Here is a 16,931-nt window from a genome sequence, read left to right as displayed (position 1 = left end):
AGAGTAAGTAAAATATGTATGGGAATTGCCTGGCATGTAATAGGTACTCAACAAATGTCTTTTCCATGTTCCTCTTCCTCAGAAGTGCTCAACAGCTGTATGGTCAAAATATCATCGACTAGTCACACTCTTCTCAGTTTTTTTCAAGTGAAAATACAAAAATGAAATAACACTTTCTTCTCCTGGATGAAGAAACCACAAATGCAATTCTTAATTCAATCTAAGGAATTTTATTAGTTAAAAGTAACTGACCTTTAATTGCTTCTTGGCCTTTTGGCTAAGATCGAGTGTAATAATAACTGCAGTTCAGGTAAACTTCCCAAGTTATGATATTGCCACTCCATAAGAATACTAATGAATAATAGGTAAACATCACTTTTCATTTCAGTTTACACAGCTTAAGGTTTCTTTCAATTATCAGGGTCTGTACTTTTACAGGTCTTATCTCACCCCGTTAGCTAGTCATCAATTGCAAATTTATTAAACATTTCAAATGATACTGTGAGCTAAAGACGGACTACCTAACTGAATTGCCACCATCACTTTCAGAAGACTTCTGGGGGCTATGGCCTCAGGCACACAGCCCTGTCCCATACAGCTCTAGAAGTGACCATTTTTTTCTAGAACAAACACCTGGGTAAATATTCACTGCAAGGAGACACTTCTATTAAGACGTTTTCCAGCCCCCTCTTGATGTCCAAATGCAGTGGAGACTTCAGTCTTTATCCTACTGCTCCTCCAGGCTGTATTTGCTGCTCTGCACCTCTGTATAGACATACTTCCTTGGCTCGAGTGACACTACTGGCTCATGATTCTTAAATCTTTTCATGTCACTTTTCAGTGTCATCCTTGGGCTCCTCTCTTCCTCGTTTTACTTATAGAAGGTGATTCCCTGGGTTTTGTCCTTGACTATTCTCTTTTCGCTCCGTAGGCTTTACCTTGATTGATCTTGTCCTTTCTCTTTCAGATTTAATCACCTCCCATATGCTGAGGACATGCAGCAGAGACAGTAACGCTCACCACAAGTTACATTCGCACCTCTACATTTCTCAGCCCCTGCAGTTAAGTGGGGCCATAAAACCAATTCTGTCAATAAAACGTGAGCAGACATGATCTGTGTCACTTCCAGGCTGAGGAGTAAAAGGGATAGGTGTGATTATTTAGTCTTTCTCTTCTCTTTCCCAAGTGACTGAGAAGCACTCATGTTCTAGATACTGAAGTTACAAGATGATGCAACCTTGTCAACTTGAGTCCCTAAGTAATGATGGGAAACAGATTCCCTCAATAACACACACTTGACAGTATGAGTTAAGAAATAAACACCTTTTTTGCATTAAGTCACTGAGATGTGGGGATAGTCTGTTACTGCAACATGACCTGTCTTGTCCTGACTTCCAAGTCTAGTACCTAGCCTTATATCAACATCTAGTAGTTAACAAACAATTTTTATTAACAAAACAAATAGCCATCTTTATCCCTCACTGCTTCCCAGAGTTTCATATTTATTGTTCCCATCTGCTTCTGGAGAAGTCCATTTCCCAGAACTGCTCCTCTTCTAGCATTCCATACCTCTGTTAGTAGCACAGCAGACTCTCAAGTTATTGAACCAAGAAACAAGAATCAGCCCAGAAACCTTCCATTGCCACCCCACTCCAGTGAATCACGAAATGCTTATAAAAATACCTCCTAAATATCTCTTCGTCTTCCTCATTGGCTCTGTAAAGACTTGCCTGGACTAGTGGAATCGAATCTTGACCATTCTTCTCTCTCTTGCCCTGACCTCCACCTGTCAAATCTACCCTCCCCACTCTAGTCAGAGGAGATAGTCTAAATTACAAGTCCGACCATGTTTAAAACCACTTGTGAGTCTCTGTCACCTACAAAATAAAGCCTGAACTTTTTGGCTTGTCACAGAGGTGTCCTAGCACACATGGCCTGGACCCTACTTGAACCTCTGGCCTGCTGTCTGACCTCTGCCACATTGCCTTTTGTAATTGTAATATTAATACCTCCTAATTCCTTATAGCTGCACTTGCGTTGTGCAGTCTCATGCCTCCTTTCCTGACTCTGTGCCTGGCTAGACCATATCAATTATCTAAGATTTACCTGGACATCATCTCTGCCAGAGGGCCTTCCCCAGTCCTCACCTTCACTCTTCCTCTGTATTTCCATAGCACCCAATTTCAATTTTTATTACAGTATTGTGGCTCCACTGTTGTTCATACACATGAGAGTGAACATGCACTTCTTGACAGGCAAAAATAGACCAAGGATCTTTTTTTGACTCCCTCAATACATGTTTTATTTGGTGATTATTTGGTTCCAGATCTGTGTCATTTCCTTCCTTAGGTCTCATTATAATCTACCTGAGGAGTACTCAGTATATATTCTTCTTGCCTCCCCTCCTCTCTCCCCTCCCCTCCCTTTTCCTTCTCCCCTCTCTCCCTCCCTCCCTCCCTTCCTTCCTTCCCTCCTTCCTTCTTCCCTTCCTTCCTTTCTTCCTTCTGTCCTTCCTTCCATCCTTCCTTCCTTTTTCCTTCCTTCCTTCCTTCCTCCCTCCCTTCCTTCCATCCTTCCTTCCTCCCTCCCTTCCTTCCATCCTTCCTTCCTCCCTCCCTTCCTTCCATCCATCCTTCCTTCTTTCATTGTTCTTTCCCTTCTCTACTTAGAACAATGTGTGATATAGGGTAAGCACTCAAATACACATTTTCTATTACTACTTTCTTTGATCTGTTCAGTGAATAACTAACTAGCAATCAACATTTAATAGCACTTTCTAACCCTGGAATCTAAGTTAAGCTGACCAGTATCTTGGATCTGGGCCCAATCCCTATTCATGTGCCCAAATCTTTCTGTCTAGGGTGCTGCAACAAACATTCCATACCAGAGTTTTTAGCCATTTGGTTTAAGACTTGTTCCCCCCTTAAAGCACAGATACAGATACCACATAAAGTTTTATCAATCATTTATAATGCCCTCATTGAAGTAGGCCCAGACAACTCCAGCTGGAAACAATAATAATTCTTATTTGTATGGCACTTTACAATTTACAAAGCACTCTCACATGCCCTTGATCTCCTGATCTTTAGAATAGTGCTGTGGGTTACGAGAAGCAGGCATGATCGTGATTATTACCATTTAAGAGAAGAAAACACTGAGATTCAGAGTTTATGAGCCCAAGTTCCCACAGATGGCTTGCCATGTAGCGGAGGCTCATTTTCAAGCTTTGTGGCTCCCGGGCCCAGTCTCTTTCTGCTCCCCCATGCTTACGTAACCTCTGCTACTTTCTAGCAGCAGTACAGGCCCTAGAAACCTGGGGCCTAATACAGAGTTGTAGAGGCAGGCAACTCATGCCATGGTATGAATGGTTTTAGAGACTTGGGGAATATCAGGGTGAAATGAGACTTTAAAGATTATCTGTTGAAGAGCCCAAGATGGGAATCAAGTTTACTGAATTCACACCCAGGTCTGTCACTTGCTGTTGAATCTTGAGAAAAGCATTTAACTTCTCTGTGCTTGAATTTTATCACCTATAACATGCCTGACAGTAGTTACTACACAGAGTTGTTGTGAGAGCAGATGAGACTATTCATTTACAGCACTTAGTTAATGAATGTTAGCCATTAGCACTAACATTATAGTGTAATTATTATAATCGATGATGATATATTAGTTATAATAGTGTGGAAATCTGAGGTAGCTCCCTTTTCTGCAAGAAGTTTCTAAATCAGAATGGAACGACATTGAACAGTTAGCAGGGGAAAATATCTACAGAGAGTAGATGGCAGGGGAAAGGGGGTTTCAAACTGAAGTCAAAGACTGGCCCTGCTGAGGTCATCCAAGGAGATGGGTGGGCCAGAGGAGGGTAGAAACAGGGCAGGCTTTGAATTCCTCTCCCAAGCTATTAAACTTGGCAAGAGCCCTTGATATCTGGCTGGCTGATCATTGCTTGACAGGTTGTATTAATCAGGGTTCTCCACAGAAACAGAACTAACAAGGTGTGTGTGTGTGTGTGTGTGTGTATACATATATATGTGTGTGTGTATATACACGCACACACACACACACACACAGAGATAGAGAGAGAGAGAGAGATTTATTATAAGTAATTAGCTCATGCAACTATGGAGGCTGAGGAGTCCCAGGATCTGCAGTCAGCAAGCTGGAGACCCAGGCGAGCCAAAGGCATAGTTCAGTCTGAAGACTTAAGACGCAAGAAAACCCCAATTTGGTCCAAAGTTAGGAAAAGGCCAGTGTCCCAGCTCAAGAGCTCAGGCAGGAGGAGTTCCCCCTTACTCACATGAGGGTAAACCTTTTTGTTCTTTTCAACCTTCAACTTATTAGATGAGGCCCACCCACATTAGGAAATGCAATCCACTTAATCAACACATTTGGGTAAATTCATGAGGTTTTTAATACAGTATTTAATATTCAACATGTGGGAGTAGATGAGGGTGCAGAGGAATATGCTCTGATTTGCAGATGTCACCTGTGCCACATAATGCTCTCCTCTTGTCTTGAATGGGGAAACATGGAAAGTTCCTAGGACAGGGGCTGACTAGCAAATACCAGGTATGCAACAAACATTAGTTCCTTTTAACCCCCATGAACACAGAAGGAGCAGCTTATTAGCAAGTCACAACTGATAAGATTATTTATAAATTCATTGCCCTTTAAAAATTTAGAGGACCCAACAAATGACCTGGACCCACCCTCACGTTTTATAGGCAAGGAAACCAAGGCCCAGAGAGCCATAGTAATGTACTCAGCTTGGAAAAGCAGAGACGGAACCCAAGTCCCTGAATCGTTATCTGGGACCTTTTAACCATTTGCATCATCCACTAGGTCTGCAGGAAGATAATTCAGTCATTCAACGATTATTTATGGCTAGCCCTGAAAGATACACTGTGGGGGATCACAAATATTTATAATCTAATGGGATTGACAAGTGTTAAGTAACAGCAGCATTTAAACCAGCATTTCATTGGTAGGACAATTAGTGTGAGGCCATCAGTGAAATGCATAAAACACACAGGAAAATAAATGGCCCCATTATTTAAGTAATTTAATGATTAACAAACATTTTATTGAGCTCCTAATTGCATGAGGCATTTTGCTAGGCTTGAGAGATACATGGTCTCTACCCTTAAGGATCTTAAGTTTAGATGGGATGATATATGTGGAAATAAATAATTGCAACACATTATTTTTTTTAAATATCTGCAAGAAAGGTATTTGCAAGGACTGTGTAAGCTCAGATGACTTTAGGAGCACTAAGGAGATAGCTAAGACTGTTTCAGGAAGCCAAGTTCAGGGACATAACACTGGAACTGGGTTCTGAAGTATAATTAAGAGTCCACTGGTGGGTAATGGAAGAAGCCGCTTCCAGGGAGGAGAAGAAAAAGGCTTCGCAAAGGCCTACCAGACAAAAAGCATGGCTTGTTATTTAGGGAACTGGAACATGGTTGTGTAGAGCGAGTTTGGGCTGTAAGCTATACTATGTCAGGCAGAGCCAGGATAGTCAAGAAAGGCCAGATCTCAGGGGCCATGACCACTCGGTCTCAAAGCTTGGATTTTTTTGGTGTAGGAAATGAGAACTTTGCAATTTTTTTTCTGTATTCTTATGGGAATTTTCTATAATATTCCTGTGGGAATATTTCTGTAATTAATGTAGATGACTACACTCATCAGAGGACGCATGTTATTTTAAAAGAAAGCACAATCTGCCTTATGTCGGTGTGGAGGGTAGAGAACATTCAGTATCAGGAATAGAAACAGGAAGCCAAGTTAGGAGAATTGCAAATTGTTGAGAAAGTGGACCAAAATTGGAGATGCAGAGAAAAGAAAATATCTGAGAGGATGTAAAAAGGAGAGGGGAGTAAGGGATGAGTGGATGTGGGTAGCAGGAGAGGAAGTGGTCCAGTGAGACTCCCAGAGGGTGCTGACATGAGATGCAAGTCAAATGTCAAGCAGCTGCCTCTTACGACTTCTGTATTCTCAGCCAGACTGAAAATGCCCTTAGGACAGAGACTTCTGTGTTCTGGAGATCTCTGATCATGTCTCATACAGAGCCCTGCTCCTCTCTTGCTCTCTGTCTAAGGGGCAGAGCGAGGCTGGGGAGCACTGTAGTATGAGTTACGGTTAGAGTTGTCAGATAAAATACAGAACACCCAATTAAATTTGAATTTCTGATAAAAATGAATAACTTTTAACGTAAGTATGTTCCATGCAATATTTGAGATATACTAAAAATGTATTGTTTATATGAACTTCAATTTTAACTGGGAATCTTTCATTCTTATTTGGTAAATCTGGCAACCCTGGTTCTAGGTGTGTGTGTGTGTGTGTGTGCGTTTAGAGTAGACAGCAGGAGCAAAGAGTTGTGTGCAAGTAATGGGATATACTAAAGATTTAAGTGAACTTAAGAAGGCTTCATTGTCACAGAGGAAGTGGAGAAGGCACAAGAAACCAAAAAGTGAGAGTCACGCTAAGGGAGGCAATTGAGCAGAGTGGCTTAGAGCCTTTCTCTGCTGGGTGTCTAGCTATGTGGGAGGCTGAGGTGGGAGGATCTCTTAAGGCCAGAAGTTTAAGACCAGCCTAGACAATGTAGTGACACTCCCTCTCTAAAAAAATAAAAAATAAATTAGCCAGGCATATGGTGATGCCTACCTGTAGTCCCAGCTACTTAGGAGGCTGAGGCAGGACGGTCACTTGAGGCCAGGAGTTGGAGGCTGTAGTAAACTGTGATCATACCACTGTACTCTAGCCTAGGCAACAAGTAAGACTCACCTCCCTTCAAAAATGAGAGCCCTTCTTCAGATCACTAGCTCCCCTGGATGGGAAGTCCCGATAAGCAACAATCTAATAGCTTCCTACGTAACTCACTTACGGACAGAAAATGTGCTGATCTGGGGACAAGCCCTTTCTGACCCACATGAACAAGAAATAGAGGACACTATTTAGCACACAGGTTTTGTGGTCGGTCAGTCTGAACTCAAATTCTAGCTTCATAGCCTTGGGTAAATCATTTACCCTTTTAATCTCTTTTCTTTTCTTTATTTTTATTTTTATTTTTATTTTTTTTGGTTTTAAGGAGATAAAAGTTTAATATACAAGTACGAAGGAAGATGAAAACAGCTCCCCCATACAGAGACAGAGGGACAGGGGATTCGAACAAAGGGAAAACTCCATGTGCTGCGGAAAAGTGGCTGCTTATATGAGGAGGCTGGAGAAGGTGGTGTCTGATTTGCATAGGGCTCAGGGGATTGGTATGACGAGGCATGTCATTCAGGTAGCCTGCAGAAAAAACTGGCCCTCCCCCCCTAGCCTTTTAATATGCAAATGCAGGGCACCATAATGTTCTACACACATGGGGATATATGGGGACAGCCATGTTGCCAGGCACATGTGGGAACAAGGAAGAAGATGGTGGGAATCACCATATTTGGGTGAACACAGTTTCTAATGGCTGGCATTCACACATGAAAGCTTGCCAGCCTGGATCTAAGAGCCAGCGTTTTCCTGCTAGGCAAGAAATCTTTCTAGAGCTGCTTTAAACATAGCAAAACCTTCACAAGGACCCCTTTTCCTCTCTATCTGCCTACAATAATTTCTTTTCTTTTTTTTTTACTATTTGGATACCTTTTATTTCTTTTTTTTTTATTATACTTTAGGTTTTAGGGTACATGTGCACAATGTGCAGGTTTGTTACATATGTATCCATGTGCCATGTTGATTTCCTGCACCCATTAAGTCGTCATTTAGCATTAGGTATATCTCCTAATGCTGTCCCTCCCCCCTCCCCCCACCCCACAACAGTCCCTGGAGTGTGATGTTCCCCTTCCTGTGTCCATGAGTTCTCATTGTTCAATTCCCACCTATGAGTGAGAACATGAGGTGTTTGGTTTTTTGTCCTTGCAATAGTTTACTGAGAATGATGTTTTCCAGTTTCATCCATGTCCCTACAAAGGACACGAACTCATCATTTTTTATGGCTGCCTACTATTCCATGGTGTATATGTGCCACATTTTCTTAATCCAGTCTATTGTTGTTGGACATTTGGGTTGGTTCCAACTCTTTGCTATTGTGAATAGTGCCACAATAAACCTACGTGTGCATGTGTCTTTATAGCAGCATGATTTATAGTCCTTTGGGTATATATCCAGTGATGGGATGGCTGGGTCAAATGGTATTTCTAGTTCTAGATCCCTGAGGAATTGCCACACTGACTCCCACAATGGTTGAACTAGTTTACAGTCCCACCAACAGTGTAAAATTGTTCCTATTTCTTCACATCCTCTCCAGCACCTGCTGTTTCCTGCTTTTTTAATGATGGCCATTCTAACTGGTGTGAGATGGTATCTCACTGTGGTTTTGATTTGCATTTCTCTGATGGCCAGTGATGATGAGCATTTCTTCATGTGTTTTTTGGCTGCATAAATGTCTTCTTTTGAGAAGTGTCTCTTCATGACCTTCGCCCACTTTTTGACGGGGTTGTTTGTTTTTTTCTTGTAAATATGTTTGAGTTCATTGTAGATTCTGGATATTAGCCCTTCGTCAGATGAGTAAGTTGCAAAAATTTTCTCCCATTCTGTAGGTTGCCTGTTCACTCTGATGGTAGTTTCTTTTGCTATGCAGAAACTCTTTAGTTTAATTAGATCCCATTTGTCAATTTTGGCTTCTGTTGCCATTGCTTTTGGTGTTTTAGACATGAAGTCCTTGCCCATGCCTATGTCCTGAATGGTATTGCCTAGATTTTCTTGTAGGATTTTAATGGTTTTAGGTCTAACATGTAAGTCTTTAGTCCATCTTGAATTAATTTTTGTATAAGGTGTAAGGAAGGGATCCAGTTTCAGCTTTCTACATATGGCTAGCCAGTTTTCCCAGCACCATTTATTAAATAGGGAATCCTTTCCCCATTTCTTGTTTTTGTCAGGTTTGTCAAAAATCAGATAGTTGTAGATATGCGGCATCATTTCTGAGGGTTCTGTTCTGTTCCATTGATCTATGTCTCTGTTGTACCAGTACCATGCTTTTGGTTACTGTAGCCTTGTAGTATAGTTTAAAGTCAGGTAGCGTGATGCCTCCAGCTTTGTTCTTTTGGCTTAGGATTGACTTGGTGATGAGGGCTCTTTTTTGGTTCCATATGAACTTTAAAGTAGTTTTTTCCAATTCTGTGAAGAAAGTCATTGGTAGCTTGTTGGGGATGGCATTGAATCTATAAATTACCTTGGGCAGTATGGCCATTTTCATGATATTGATTCTTCCAACCCATGAGCATGGAATGTTCTTCCATTTGTTTGTATCCTCTTTTATTTCGTTGAGCAGTGGTTTGTAGTTCTCCTTGAAGAGGTCCTTCACATCCCTTGTAAGTTGGATTCCTAGGTATTTTATTCTCTTTGAAGCAATTGTGAATGGGAGTTCACTCATGATTTGGCTCTCTGTTTGTCTGTTATTGGTGTACAAGAATGCTTGTGATTTTTGTGCATTGATTTTGTATCCTGAGACTTTGCTGAAGTTGCTAATCAGCTTAAGGAGATTTTGGGCTGAGACAATGGGGTTTTCTAGATATACAATCACGTCATCTGCAAACAGGGACAATTTGACTTCCTCTTTTCCTAATTGAATACCCTTTATTTCCTTCTCCTGTCTGATTGCTCTGGCCAGAACTTCCAGCACTATGTTGAATAGGAGTGGTGAGAGAGGGCATCCCTGTCTTTTGCCAGTTTTCAAAGGGAATGCTTCCAGTTTTTGCCCATTCAGTATGATATTGGCTGTGGGTTTGTTGTAGATAGCTCTTATTATTTTGAGATACGTCCCATCAATACCTAATTTATTGAGAGTTTTTAGCATGAAGGGTTGTTGAATTTTGTCAAAGGCCTTTTCTGCATCTATTGAGATAATCATGTGGTTTTTGTCTTTGGTTCTGTTTATATGCTGGATTACATTTATTGATTTGCATATGTTGAACCAGCCTTGCATCCCAGGGATGAAGCCCACTTGATTATGGTGGATAAGCTTTTTGATGTGCTGCTGGATTCAGTTTGCCAGTATTTTATTGAGGATTTTTGCATCAATGTTCATCAAGGATATTGGTCTGAAATTCTCTTTTTTGGTTATGTCTCTGCCAGGCTTTGGTATCAGGACGATGCTGGCTTCATAAAATGTGTTAGGGAGGATTCCCTCTTTTTCTATCGATTGGAATAGTTTCAGAAGGAATGGTACCAGTTCCTCCTTGTATCTCTGGTAGAATTCAGCTGTGAATGCATCAAATCCTAGACTCTTTTTGGTTGGTAAGCTATTGATTATTGCCACAATTTCAGAACCTGTTATTGGTCTATTCAGAGATTCAACTTCTTCCTGATTTAGTCTTGGGAGGGTGTATTTGTCGAGGAATTTATCCATTTCTTCTAGATTTTCTAGTTTATTTGCATAGAGGTGTTTGTAGTATTCTCTGATGGTAGATTGTATTTCTGTGTGATCGGTGGTGATATCCCCTTTATCATTTTTTATTGCATCTATTTGATTCTTCTCTCTTTTCTTCTTTATTAGCCTTGCTAGCGGTCTATCAATTTTGTTGATCTTCTCAAAAAACCAGCTCCTGGATTCATTAATTTTTTGAAGGGTTTTTTGTGTCTCTATTTCCTTCAGTTCTGCTCTGATTTTAGTTATTTCTAGCCTTCTGCTAGCTTTTGAATGTGTTTGCTCTTGCTTTTCTAGTTCTTTTAATTGTGATGTTAGGGTGTCAATTTTGGATCTTTCCTGATTTCTCTTGTGGGCATTTAGTGCTATAAATTTCCCTCTACACACTGCTTTGAACGTGTCCCAGAGATTCTGGTATGTTGTGTCTTTGTTCTCGTTGGTTTCAAAGAACATCTTTATTTCTGCCTTCATTTCATTATGTACCCAGTAGTCATTCAGGAGCAGGTTGTTCAGTTTCCATGTAGTTGAGCGGTTTTGAGTGAGTTTCTTAATCCTGAATTCTAGTTTGATTGCACTGTAGTCTGAGAGACAGTTTGTTATAATTTCTATTCTTTTACATTTGCTGAGGAGAGCTTTACTTCCAACTATGTGGTCAATTTTGGAATAGGTGTGGTGTGGTGCTGAAAAAATGTATATTCTGTTGATTTGGGGTGGAGAGTTCTGTAGATGTCTATTAGGTCCACTTTATGTAGAGCTGAGTTCAATTCCTGGATATCCTTGTTAACTTTCTGTCTCGTTGATCTGTCTAATGTTGACAGTAGGGTGTTAAAATCTCCCATTATTATTGTGTGGGAGTTTAAGTCTCTTTGTAGGTCACTCAGGACTTGCTTTATGAATCTGGGTGCTCCTGTGTTGGGTGCATATATATTTAGGATAGTTAGCTCTTCTTGTTGAATTGATCCCTTTACCATTATGTAATGGCCTTCTTTGTCTCTTTTGATCTTTGTTGGTTTAAAGTCTATTTTATCAGAGACTAGGATTGCAACCCCTGCCTTTTTTTGTTTTCCATTTGCTTGATAGATCTTCCTCCATCCCTTTATTTTGAGTCTATGTGTGTCTCTGCACGTGAGATGGGTTTCCTGAATACAGCACACTGATGGGTCCTGACTCCTTATCCAGTTTGCCAGTCTGTGTCTTTTAATTGGAGCATTTAGCCCATTTACATTTATCGTTAATATTGTTATGTGTGAATCTGATCCTGTCATTATGATGTTAGTTGGTTATTTTGCTCGTTAGTTGCTGCAGTTTCTGCCTAGCCTCAATGGTCTTTACAATTTGGCGTGTTTTTGCAGTGGCTGGTACCGGTTGTTCCTTTCCATGTTTAGTGCTTCCTTCAGGAGCTCTTTTAGGGCAGGCCTGGTGGTGACAAAATCACTCAGCGTTTGCTTGTCTGTAAAGTATTTTATTTCTCCTTCACTTATGAAGCTTAGTTTGGCTGGATATGAAATTCTGGGTTGAAAATTCTTTTCTTTTTTTTTTTTTTTTTTTTTGAGACGGAGTCTCGCTCTGTCGCCCAGGTTGGAGTGCAGTGGCACAATCTCGGCTCACTGCAAGCTCCGCCTCTCGGGTTCACGCCATTCTCCTGCCTCAGCCTCTCCGAGTAGCTGGGACTACAGGCGCCCACCACCACGCCCGGCTAATTTTTTGTATTTTTCGTAGAGACAGGGTTTCACCGTGGTCTCGAGCTCCTGACCTCGTGATCCGCCCGCCTTGGCCTCCCAAAGTGCTTGGATTACAAGCGTGAGCCACCGCGCCCGGCCGAAAATTCTTTTCTTTAAGAATGTTGAATATCGGCCCCCACTCTCTTCTGGCTTGTAGAGTTTCTGCCGAGAGATCAGCTGTTAGTCTGATGGGCTTCCCTTTGTGGGTAACCTGACCTTTCTCTCTGGCTGCCCTTAACATTTTTTCCTTCATTTCAACTTTGGTGAGTCTGACAATTATGTGTCTTGGAGTTGCTCTTCTCGAGGAGTATCTTTGTGGAATTCTCTGTATTTCCTGAATCTGAATGTTGGCCTGCCTTGCTAGATTGGGGAAGTTCTCCTGGATAATATCTTGCAGAGTGTTTTCCAACTTGGTTCCATTCTCCCCGTCATTTTCAGGTACACCAATCAGACGTAGGTTTGGTCTTTTCACATAGTCCCAAATTTCTTGGAGGCTTTGTTCATTTCTTTTTATTCTTTTTTCTCTAAACTTCCCTTCTCACTTCATTTCATTCATTTCATCTTCTATCAGCAATACCCTTTCTTCCGGTTGATCGCATCTGCTACTGAGGCTTCTGCAATCTTCGCGTAGTTCTCGAAACTTGGCTTTCAGCTCCATCAGCTCCTTTAAGCCCTTCTCTCCATTGGTTATTCTAGTTATCCATTCTTCTAATTTTTTTTCAAAGTTTTTAACTTCTTTGCTATTGTTTTGAATTTCCTCTCGTAGCTCAGAGTAGTTTGATCGTCTGAAGCCTTCTTCTCTCAACTTGTCAAAGTCATCCTCCATCCAGCTTTGTTCCGTTGCTGGTGAGGAACTGCGTTCCTTTGGAGGAGGAGAGGTGCTCTGCTTTTTAGAGCTTCCAGTTTTTCTGCTCTGTTTTTTCCCCATCTTTGTGGTTTTATCTACTTTTTGTCTTTGATGATGGTGATGTACAGATGGGTTTTTGGTGTGGATGTCCTTTCTGTTTGTTAGTTTGCCTTCTACCAGACAGGACCCTCAGCTGCAGGTCTGTTGGAGTTTACTAGAGGTCCACTCCAGACCCTGATTGGCTGGGTGTCAGCAGCGGTGGCTGCAGAACAGCGGATTTTCGTGAGACCACAAATTCAGCTGTCTGATAGTTCCTCTGGAAGTTTTGTCTCAGAGGAGTACCCGGCCGAATGAGGTGTTAGTCTGTCCCTACTGGGGGGGTGCCTCCCAGTTAGGCTGCTCAGGGGTGAGGGACCCACTTTAGGAGGCAGTCTGTCCGTTCTCAGATCTCCAGCTGCCTGCTGGGAGAACCACTACTCTCTTCAAAGCTGTCAGTCAGACAGGGACATTTAAGTCTGTGGAGGTTCCTGCTGAGTTTTTGTTTGTCTGTGCCCTGCCCCCAGAGGTGGAGCCTACAGAGGCAGGCAGGCCTCCTTGAGCTGTGGTGGGCTCCACCCAGTTTGAGCTTCCTGGCTGCTTTGTTTACCTAAGCAAGCCTGGGCAATGGCGGGCGCCCCTGCCCCAGCCTCACTGCGGCCTTGCAGCTTGATCTCAGACTGCTGTGCTAGCAATCAGCGAGACTCCGTGGGCATAGGACCCTCCGAGCCAGGTGCGGGACACAATCTCCTAGTGTGCCGTTTTCCAGGCCTGTTGGAAAAGCACAGTATTAGGATGGGACTGACCCGATATTCCAGGTGCCGTCTGTTACCCCTTTCTTTGACTAGGAAAGGGAACTCCCTGACCCCTTGCGCTTCCCGAGTGAGGCAATGCCTCACCCTGCTTTGGCTCGTGCACAGTGCGCTTCACCGACTGTCCTGCACCCACTCTTTGGCACTCCCTAGTGAGATGAAACCTGTACCTCTAGCAGAAATGCAGAAATCACCCGTCTTCTGTGTCGCTCGGGTTGGGAGCTGGAGACAGGAGCTGTTCCTATTCGGCCATCTTGGCTCCACCAATCTTTTCTTTTTTATAAAAAAAGAAAATCGATTTAAAGGGTATTGTAATTATTTGTTAAAATTTAAGGATAATTATTTATTTTCATACAATAAAAATTATTTTGCAAAAAACTTTTGCATAATAATGATGGTATCTTACCTTCAGAGACTACTTTAATGTTTTCACATCGACTTTTTTTTCTTGTCATCGTATCTTCACAACAGCTCTGTAACATAGACAGTATGGGACAAGTTTGATTATTCCCATGATACAGATATTTAAAAGAAGAAGAAGGTTAAAGAGCTTAGCCAAAGTCACAGCAGGGGTAATTGGGTAGTACCTGAACCACGACTCCTCAATTGATACAATATTAAAACTAGAAAGTAAACGGGATCATCCAGTGGTTCTCAACTCAAGGGTTTTGGAAACACGAGGACCATTTTGATTGTCACAACGCCTGGGGGATCTGCTGGCATTTAATGTCTGAAGCTCCAAATGCTAAAGATTCTCCAATGTGCATGACAATCCTGGCCCCAGATTCTGATAGCTCCCAGTTGAAAAACACAGGTATTCCTGCCCCCTCATTTTACAACTGAAGAAACTGAAGACAGAGAGGTGAGTGACAGGTGGCTTTCACAGAGTAGATTATAAAAAACTGTTTCTTGAGTGAGAGATATTAAAAAAGAGAAATGCAGTCCATTAAGGGAACTTTCTGCTTTTGCTCCTCTACATGGTGAATGTAGTACCTATGTCAGAGGCATTGGAACCAGAGTGATTCGACCTTGAATAGGAGCAGGGTAAAATGAGGCTGAGACCTGCTAGGCTACATCCCCAGGTGGTTGGGCATTCTTAGTCACAGGATAAGGTAGGAGGTTGGCACAAGATACAGGTCACAAAGACCCCAGTAATAAAACAGAATGCAGTAAAGAAGCCAGCCCAAACCCACCAAATCCAAGATGGCAAAAGTGACCTCTGATCCTTCTCACTGCACATTATACGCTAATAATAATGCATTAGCATGCAAAAAAGACATTCCTTAGAGCACCAAGACAGTTTACAAATGCCATGGCAATGTCCAGAAGTTACACTATATGGTCTAAAAGGAAGAGAAAACTTCAGTTCCAGGAATTCCCTGCCCCTTTCCTGGAAAATTCATGAATAATCCATCCCTCATTTAGCATACAGCCGTTCTTGGGGCTGCTCTGCCTATGGAGTAGCCATTCTTTTGTTTCTTCTCCAATAAACTTGCTTTCACTTTACTCTGTAGACTCTCCCAGAATTCTTTCTTGCGTGAGATCCAGGAACCCTCTCTTGGGGTCTGGATGGGGACCCCTTTCCAGTAACACCTGTACATGTTGGTGTGGCTGCAGAATGGGAAAAGTCCGCTGAGTTCCAGTCCCAGGTGCATGGCAGACCATGTGATCAAGAACCCTTCCCTTGTTATCTTTGAAGACTCAGTTTCTCAGTGTGAGACATGGGGTCTCCTATTCAACGACCTGTAGTGTTTCTCATGCAGATGTGACCAGGACATAGAAAGAGGCCCCCTGAATGGCTCCAAAGAAAGGCACTCATCAAAAGCAGAGCCAGACCTCGCTGACCTATGATGCTCAGGAGCCTCATGGTAAATGGCAGCATGAGGTCAGGCCTTCCTGGCAGAGTGGGAGCCGCGCACCTGTAGCGCCCAGTGCCCAAGCTGCACTATCGGCTCAGGGCGAGCAGCTGAAAACTAGAATGGCTTTAGTCCCAAACCAACATTTCATAGATCAGGAAAATAATTAAAATGCAACTATCTCCTTTCCATGATTTTACTACATGAAATGCAGTGCTGAGCAATTGCTACATATGCCGCATTTAATTCCCACACCAATTCTGTGAAATAGGGACTTGTATTCCCATTTAGACATGGGGAAATTGAAAGTGAAGCGTATACGTAAATGTACTAAATCCAAAAGGCGAACGTGTCAGAGGTGGGATTTAAACCAAGGTCCATCGGTTTCCACAGATACTATACTGCTATCTGGAAGACACTGAGGACTGAAAAGGGACTTACCCAAGAGAGCCCTTCTGCCTAGAACGACTGGCACCCAAATCCCCAGTCGTGTTTCAACTACTTGGTCATCCATGGCGATTCAAGACGGGGCAGTGTGGGTTGAAACCCCCCACCCCACCTTGTATTGTGGGGAGGTCCTGTGTAGCTTTCATTCCTCCCAAAGTAGCTGCAAAGAGGACGTGATATGAATATTAAAAGCCCCAGACTGGAGGACTTGCCTCCCCGACTCCAGTGCGGAGCCACAGAACTTCAAAGCGAAAGGAAGCACAAGCAGTAGGGGGAGGAGGTGTCAATTTCCCCCGCGGTCCCTTGGAACTGTGAACATTTGCAGATTCCCCGAGCCCTCCCGTTAGCTCCCTGCCAGGTGTCCGAGGCCCGACCGCGCCCCACCCCCCCGCGCCCCCCTGCTCCCCCCTCCCTGCACCCTGCCCCTCCTACTCCCGGCTTTCATGTGGATCAAGGCTGGAGGATGACAAGCTCCTGACTGATAGATACACGGAGACTTCGCTGGTGATTTATTGGCTTTCTGCACCTGACGAGAACCACTAGGCCTATCTGAGGAGGGAAATATATGGGCTTTCCTGACTCCAAGTGGCAGCCCCGGGGCGAGCATGTGATGTCAAGCTGGGCAGAGGAAAGCGGAGCTGTGCACCGGCCTGTGTACTGTAAGCCGGCCCGGGTCGTAAAAGTGTCAGCACGCGATATATTTCTTGCAGGGGATCCTCTCTGGCTCTTGCCAGCGCCTCTCCCCGGTGGCTGACAGCCGCCCTAGCCGGGCCTGCAAGCAGCGGAGGC

Source organism: Nomascus leucogenys, chromosome 12 (genome assembly GCF_006542625.1).
Source record: "Nomascus leucogenys isolate Asia chromosome 12, Asia_NLE_v1, whole genome shotgun sequence".
Taxonomy (NCBI): Eukaryota; Metazoa; Chordata; class Mammalia; order Primates; family Hylobatidae; genus Nomascus; species Nomascus leucogenys.
The sequence above is the reverse complement of the archived record's forward strand: the minus strand, read 5'-3'. Positions refer to the sequence as shown.